Below are 6,000 nucleotides of genomic sequence, written 5' to 3'. Positions count from 1 at the left end.
CGTCTACCGGCCTCTTGAAATCAAGTATAATGCTATAGCATTACTCTAACATATCCCAGTAGGGCACTGAACAGTCCACTAACATGCAGCTACATGGTGTCTGATTACAGGTGGGCTTTTCTTTTCCCCTTTATTTACTTGGGATTTATAAGAATTCCAGTAATTCTTATGATTCGCTTATACAATAAACAGCGGGGTCATGACCAGTAACCAAATCACAAGTGGGATTGTTGGAAGGCAGAGAAATGTTCCTGCTTTAGCTTCAGTATCTAAGGACCTTGAATACTGTGTTCAGTTCTGGGCCCCTCACTAAAAGAGAAATACTGAGGTGCTGGAGCGCGTCCAGAGAAGGGCAACAAAGCTGGTGAAGGGTCTGCAGCACAAGTCTGATGAGGAACGGCTGAGGGAACTGTGGGTGTTTAGTCTGGAGAAGAGAAGGCTTGGGGGGACCTTATCACTCTCTACAACTACCTGCAAGGAGGTGGTTGATTCCCAAGTAACAAGTGATAGGACAGGAGGTAACGGCCTCAAGCTGCACCAGGGGAGGTTTAGACTGGATATTAGGAAACATTTCTTCACCAAAAGGGTGGTCAGGCATTGGAACAGGCTGCCCAGGGAAGAGGCGGAATCACTGTCCCTGGAAGTGTTCAAAAAGTGTGTAGATGAGGCCCTCAGTGACATGGTTTAGTGGTGAACTTGGCAGCCCTGGAGTAACAGTTGGACTTGATCATCTTAAAGGTCTTTTCCAACCTGGTTGATTCTATGATTCTAAGACCAACATTTCGCTAATGCTGTTGAGCAAGAAGCATCCAGATTAGATTGGGGGACTAAATTGGGATTTTCACAGGTGTCTATGAAAGAAACAAAAGCAGTTCCTTGGAGACTTCCAGCTCCATTAGTAGACTTTCATGTAAACTTTTAAGCTTATGAAATCCTATGAAATAGTCTAGAACGTCTTAGTGTATCCTTTCACCAAAGGCAAGTAATAATGTGGGTGCAGGAGTTCAGTTGCATGTTCAGGAGTTTTTCCTACCACCTATAATTGTAGGAGAGATCTGGAAATTTTGTCACAGATCAGGCATGAGTCGATTCAGTCATACTCCGAGGGGAAAAACATGACTAGCAGGCATGAATTCTCATGTTCAGCTCAGCGGGTGGTGGTTGTGCTTTGAAATATTTTGGTAAATGTCAGTGTCAACTCTTTTTCTGTAATTATGTGAGTAAAAATAAGCACTTGCCCTAGGTGGAACATTGCATTTCAGGCTTGAGCTCAACTGTGATGTCACTGAAATGAAGGAGCTACTTATAATAAGATAAACACAGAAAACTGTGCAGCAGTTCAGCTGTTTGGAAGTGTGTGTGCTTAGAAATGAAACTGTTCATTAGTAACTAAGTGATGGTGATGAGGAGTGTAAATCTAGAGCTGCAACTTATTTTAGTTGTGGGGCTGTTTCGAAAAGCTGTGTGGTTAAACCAGAATACGGAATGGAGGAGTATAACAATCACCCCTGTGCCACTGGGAAAGGCAGGTAGTGAAGATCTCAAGTTAAAAGGATAGATGTTTCACTTCAGGCTTTCCAAAGAAAACAAAAATAAAATGAGCATCCACAAGGCTTAAAATATTTTTACAAAACCTGTGTTTAAAAGAAAAAAAGGAAAAAGAAAGTTGCTAAATGAAGACATCAGAACAGTGAGCTTTCTGTTTGTATTAATTTTAGCTTGGAACATAAATGATTACTCATTTTGTGGCGAACAGTCATCTGCTGCTTGATTTCACCTTTGGGTCCTCCTGTGCTGAAGGAGAATGCTACATATAAATACCATTGAGGCTTTTAATGAAAACAAAATCATAGCAATACTTGTTCAAGTCTGAGGGGGTGGGGAAGAGGGAATTAAACTTGTGTGTGACTTGACATCACCCAGAGAGGTTTCAGAAAGCAAGCTGCAGCAACAAATGTTAGAACTGTGATCTCAAGGAATGATATGGTGTTATATTATTTATTGCATGTTCTCACATTAAAGCATCCGACACCACTGAATGATACAGAACTGTATTAGACAGTCATTAGTTACCATCTCCTTTATCCACTGAATTTCTTTTAAAAGAAGTTCACAGGTGACTCTAGGAGCCCTTTGATGCTTATGCTTTGTAATAGGTTAGGCCCTGACTCCTCTGAGCACTTAACCATCATGAATGGGCTTACTGATGGGAAGTGAAGACAAAAGCTTAGTAGTTTTGAGGCTTTGCTGTGGTGCACCGCACTCTCCTGTAAGCCTTACAGAAATCTTTCAGAACACTGCTGGTAAAATAAACGATCTCCTCTGCTGTAGGAATAGATCACTAGAAGTATTTCAGGGCTATTTTTGACATAATTTCTGTGCTGTGTTTTGGGGCTTAGCTTTGCTTCTGAAGTCAAGGGAATGTACAGGATACGGCCCTGAGTGCTCAGAGACTGTGAGAGAAGGGGGAAGTGGGGTGATATTTAGGATACTTAAATCAAAATTACATTGATTTGCAGTACTGCTGTTCTGCCTGCGACAAAACTGGTGATTTATGTTTACTCCCTCTGTGTCTCATAGGGTAGAAAACTTTCTGTAAGATGTTCTATATCTTCTTAATGTTTTCCCTGATTGTAAGGGAAATTTAGTTAGCCCTGTGACCTTGTTGTAGTAGTTGCCTCTTCTCTATAGCGTATCTGTGAATTGGAAAAGTCGGCTGCTCTCTGATAGTGTGATTTGGATCCCCTGCAACTACATCACACCTATAACTAGGTGCTTGGCCTGAACGAGGCAGTGAAAGTGGGGGAAGGCAGACAACGTTAGTTTACTTTACTTGCAAGAGCAGAGCACATTAAGCGTGCTGAAGGACCAGGGAGTGAATGCTGTACCTCTCTAACTATTGCCTACAGTTTCTCTTTTTTTAAATTCTTTCCGATTTCTATAACTGATGATGACAATGATCATCTCTGTTTTCTGGCCAGCTGCAAGACTTGGTTAATATTTGCATAAGGTTGTGAGTCCAGCCTTGCATTGGACATACCAAATAAATAGAATGCATGGTTCCTTACCAGAAGGCAACTTCCCTGCCTGTGAAACCAGAGTTTTCTGTGAGGCTCAGGAGGTATACTGTTTTATATAATTAAGAATACATGCAAATGAAGGGGTATGCTCTGCTAAACTTGCCAAGCCACCTTCTGCTTCTGCATAGTCTTAGATGCAGCTCAGATGTGCACCTTGCTATTTTGCAGAAAGTACCTGCACATTTCCATTTAGTATTGCACGGAAATACAGGGAGGGGTAGGTCTGCTACTGCCACACAGCAGGTAAAAAGTTAGTAATTATTTCTAATCAAAAGTGAAGCAATGTGGGTGTGAAGATAATGAGAGGTCTCCTGCACCCCTGCTGGAAAGATCAGCATTAGATATTAAACAGAGTAACTTTTGCTATTTCTATTTGCAGACAAGGTTGTACGCAGCTGCAAGTGAATGTTCAGGGGGAGGGAAGCACCTGCTTTCAACCACATTCACTGGATCTGTCTAAAGGACTGGCAGTGCACTGTGTCAGTAGCCTGGAGCCAAGGATGACTTGGTTGCCTCCAGAACCAGAAACAGCATAGCTGTGAGAAACATAGTACTGCATTTCGCCCTAGGGGAAGAAGGATGTTTGGTTCAGCACTATGCTATCGCAGCTCTGTCACTTCTGGAGCCTGAACAGATTAGCAGCTCAGGATCCCTGCCCTGTGTTGCAGTCATACCAGCTCACCTGAAGCAAGAGCTCTGAATCTTGCAGGTATGCCCCCGGTTGTTTAGATTCCATCCCGAGACTTCTTCACCAGTTACTTTGCACACATTCCAGCTCTGCTAGTTCCTGAGGAGTCCTTCCCAAAGTTATCTAACTCTTCCCAAGCTTTGGAAGAGGAGCCTGAAGGCCTCACTCGGGACTGAGAATCACTTCAGACTGGTAAGTGTGTAAGGCTGCAATGCCTGAAGTATACGTGAAGGTATAGCCCATGATACCCACAGTCACGTTGTGATGTCCCATTCTTCAGTTTTATCAAGCTCAGGACATGCACAAAACTCGCCTCCTCTGGAAATCCAAATGTGTAATAAACTAGGATATGGCCTTGGCAAATAGAAGCAAAAACACCATCTCTTCATCCAGTATGTCAGCCATTTAGCACTGACAGTTGCTAAAAATGCTGTCTTTACGTGCTTTTTATTTTCATTTAAAGACAGCTTTTTATTTTCCTTTAGTTATTACTCCCAATTTCTGACAGCAAGTAGGTTTGGCCACACTGTATTAAGAAAGAACCACTTTGTTGTACAAGTAATTATTTTAGAATGACAATTCCATCATATATTGACAGACAGGGTGTAGACTGGGAATGTCTTTTCAAAAACTAGCCTGAAGAAAGTAGTAATTCTGTGTGGCCGATGAACTGAAATTCTGCTGAGGAACAAAGCGTTTCAATTTCTGATGTCTTTGAGCAATTCCAGTAACTCTTACTGTTCAAGCATTGAGCACTGCATAGGTGGTAGACCTGATGCATAGTCATGTAAATGTGTTTCAAAATTATAATGAGGTTTTTATGACTTGCAAAGAGGTTTTTTACAAGCAAATTAGAACTATCCACCCAAACCAGTTATAGAGATTACTTTCCCTCACTAACTTTCTAGTTTGCATTTTTCAGCTTGGATACTCTTTGTGTTAAAGGCTCTCTTACAGACAGTACTTAGCCCTGCAGTTAAATACAAATTTGTGCTGCAACAAGTCTGTTCTTATGGGAAAGACACTGGATTTGTGATGCGAATTGTGAGCTTACTGTATAATTGAGCAGGAAGGGAGCATGGGATGTGAGCAAGATATCTGTTCATACAAAAAAACCATTTGAGTCTAATAAAAAAATAGATAAAAAAAAATCACTTTACTAGCACTGCATATTTAAAAATTACCCCATTACGAGAGATTCTCAGTAATCCACCAGATCTACCACTGATCATGTAGTACTCGAGGCTTCTTTATTTCAACAGCATCACTGGGTTACATTTCTTCCAGCTAAAATCAACAGGAGCTTTGTCACTGGCTTCACAGAGAGCAAGATTAAGTATGACGTATTCCCACCCATTTCCTGACCTCCCCAAAATCTTGTACCTAAGGAAATACAATAACAATGTTCAGAAATGAACCCCCGGTGACTATGAACTTTACACTGAACTATAATTTGAAAAATCTTACAGATCATAAACTGGGCAGCTTTTAAATTTTTTTGTAGTTTTTCAAACTATTCAGACAGCTGCCTGTGGACAATCTGTCACCAGTGTTTCTATCTCTCTTTTTTGCTGGTCCAGGCAATGCACTCTTCAGCTGCCTTCTGTGATCTTCTGATCACAACTACTCCCATTAAACTTCAGGAAAACTTGACTTTCAATCCAGAGCTGCAGCAAGACAACCGGGAGCTGTTAACAACTTAACTATCTTTGAGAGCCATATACACGAGGGCCAATTTTTTCGGCATCATAGGAAAGAGCTTGGCAATATGCGAAGGTCAGTTTAGCCCCATATTGTTCTCCACCAATGAGCAACAGTGAGCCCTTGGGGACAGGGTATTGGTACAGACAAGAGTCTTGATACATTGTCAAATATTTCCATAACCAACAATTCACAAACTTCCAGCTTTAAAGCTTGCATTCATTTCATCATGTTTAATACTATTACCCTACGTTAGCTTGTCTTACTCCCTTTTTCAGTTTATGTGTCTGGCCTCCAAAAGGGTCTATGGCAAGATTGATTATGACATGAAAAAGCACTGGCTACCTGATGATTACGTTAGCTGTCCCTCCCACTCTTGTATGACAGGGAACAATGAATAATCATTTTGCGTTCATTTTCTCCTCCTTGCAGTCTTACAACTCAGATATTCCTGATGTGGAACTCGGAGTTCTTGCAGTTTCCCCAAAAAATAATTACGAAATGATTTGTAAATTGGCTCATTTGGCGCCA

This window comes from Strigops habroptila, chromosome 7 (genome assembly GCF_004027225.2).
Source record: "Strigops habroptila isolate Jane chromosome 7, bStrHab1.2.pri, whole genome shotgun sequence".
NCBI lineage: Eukaryota > Metazoa > Chordata > Aves > Psittaciformes > Psittacidae > Strigops > Strigops habroptila.
The sequence above is the reverse complement of the archived record's forward strand: the minus strand, read 5'-3'. Positions refer to the sequence as shown.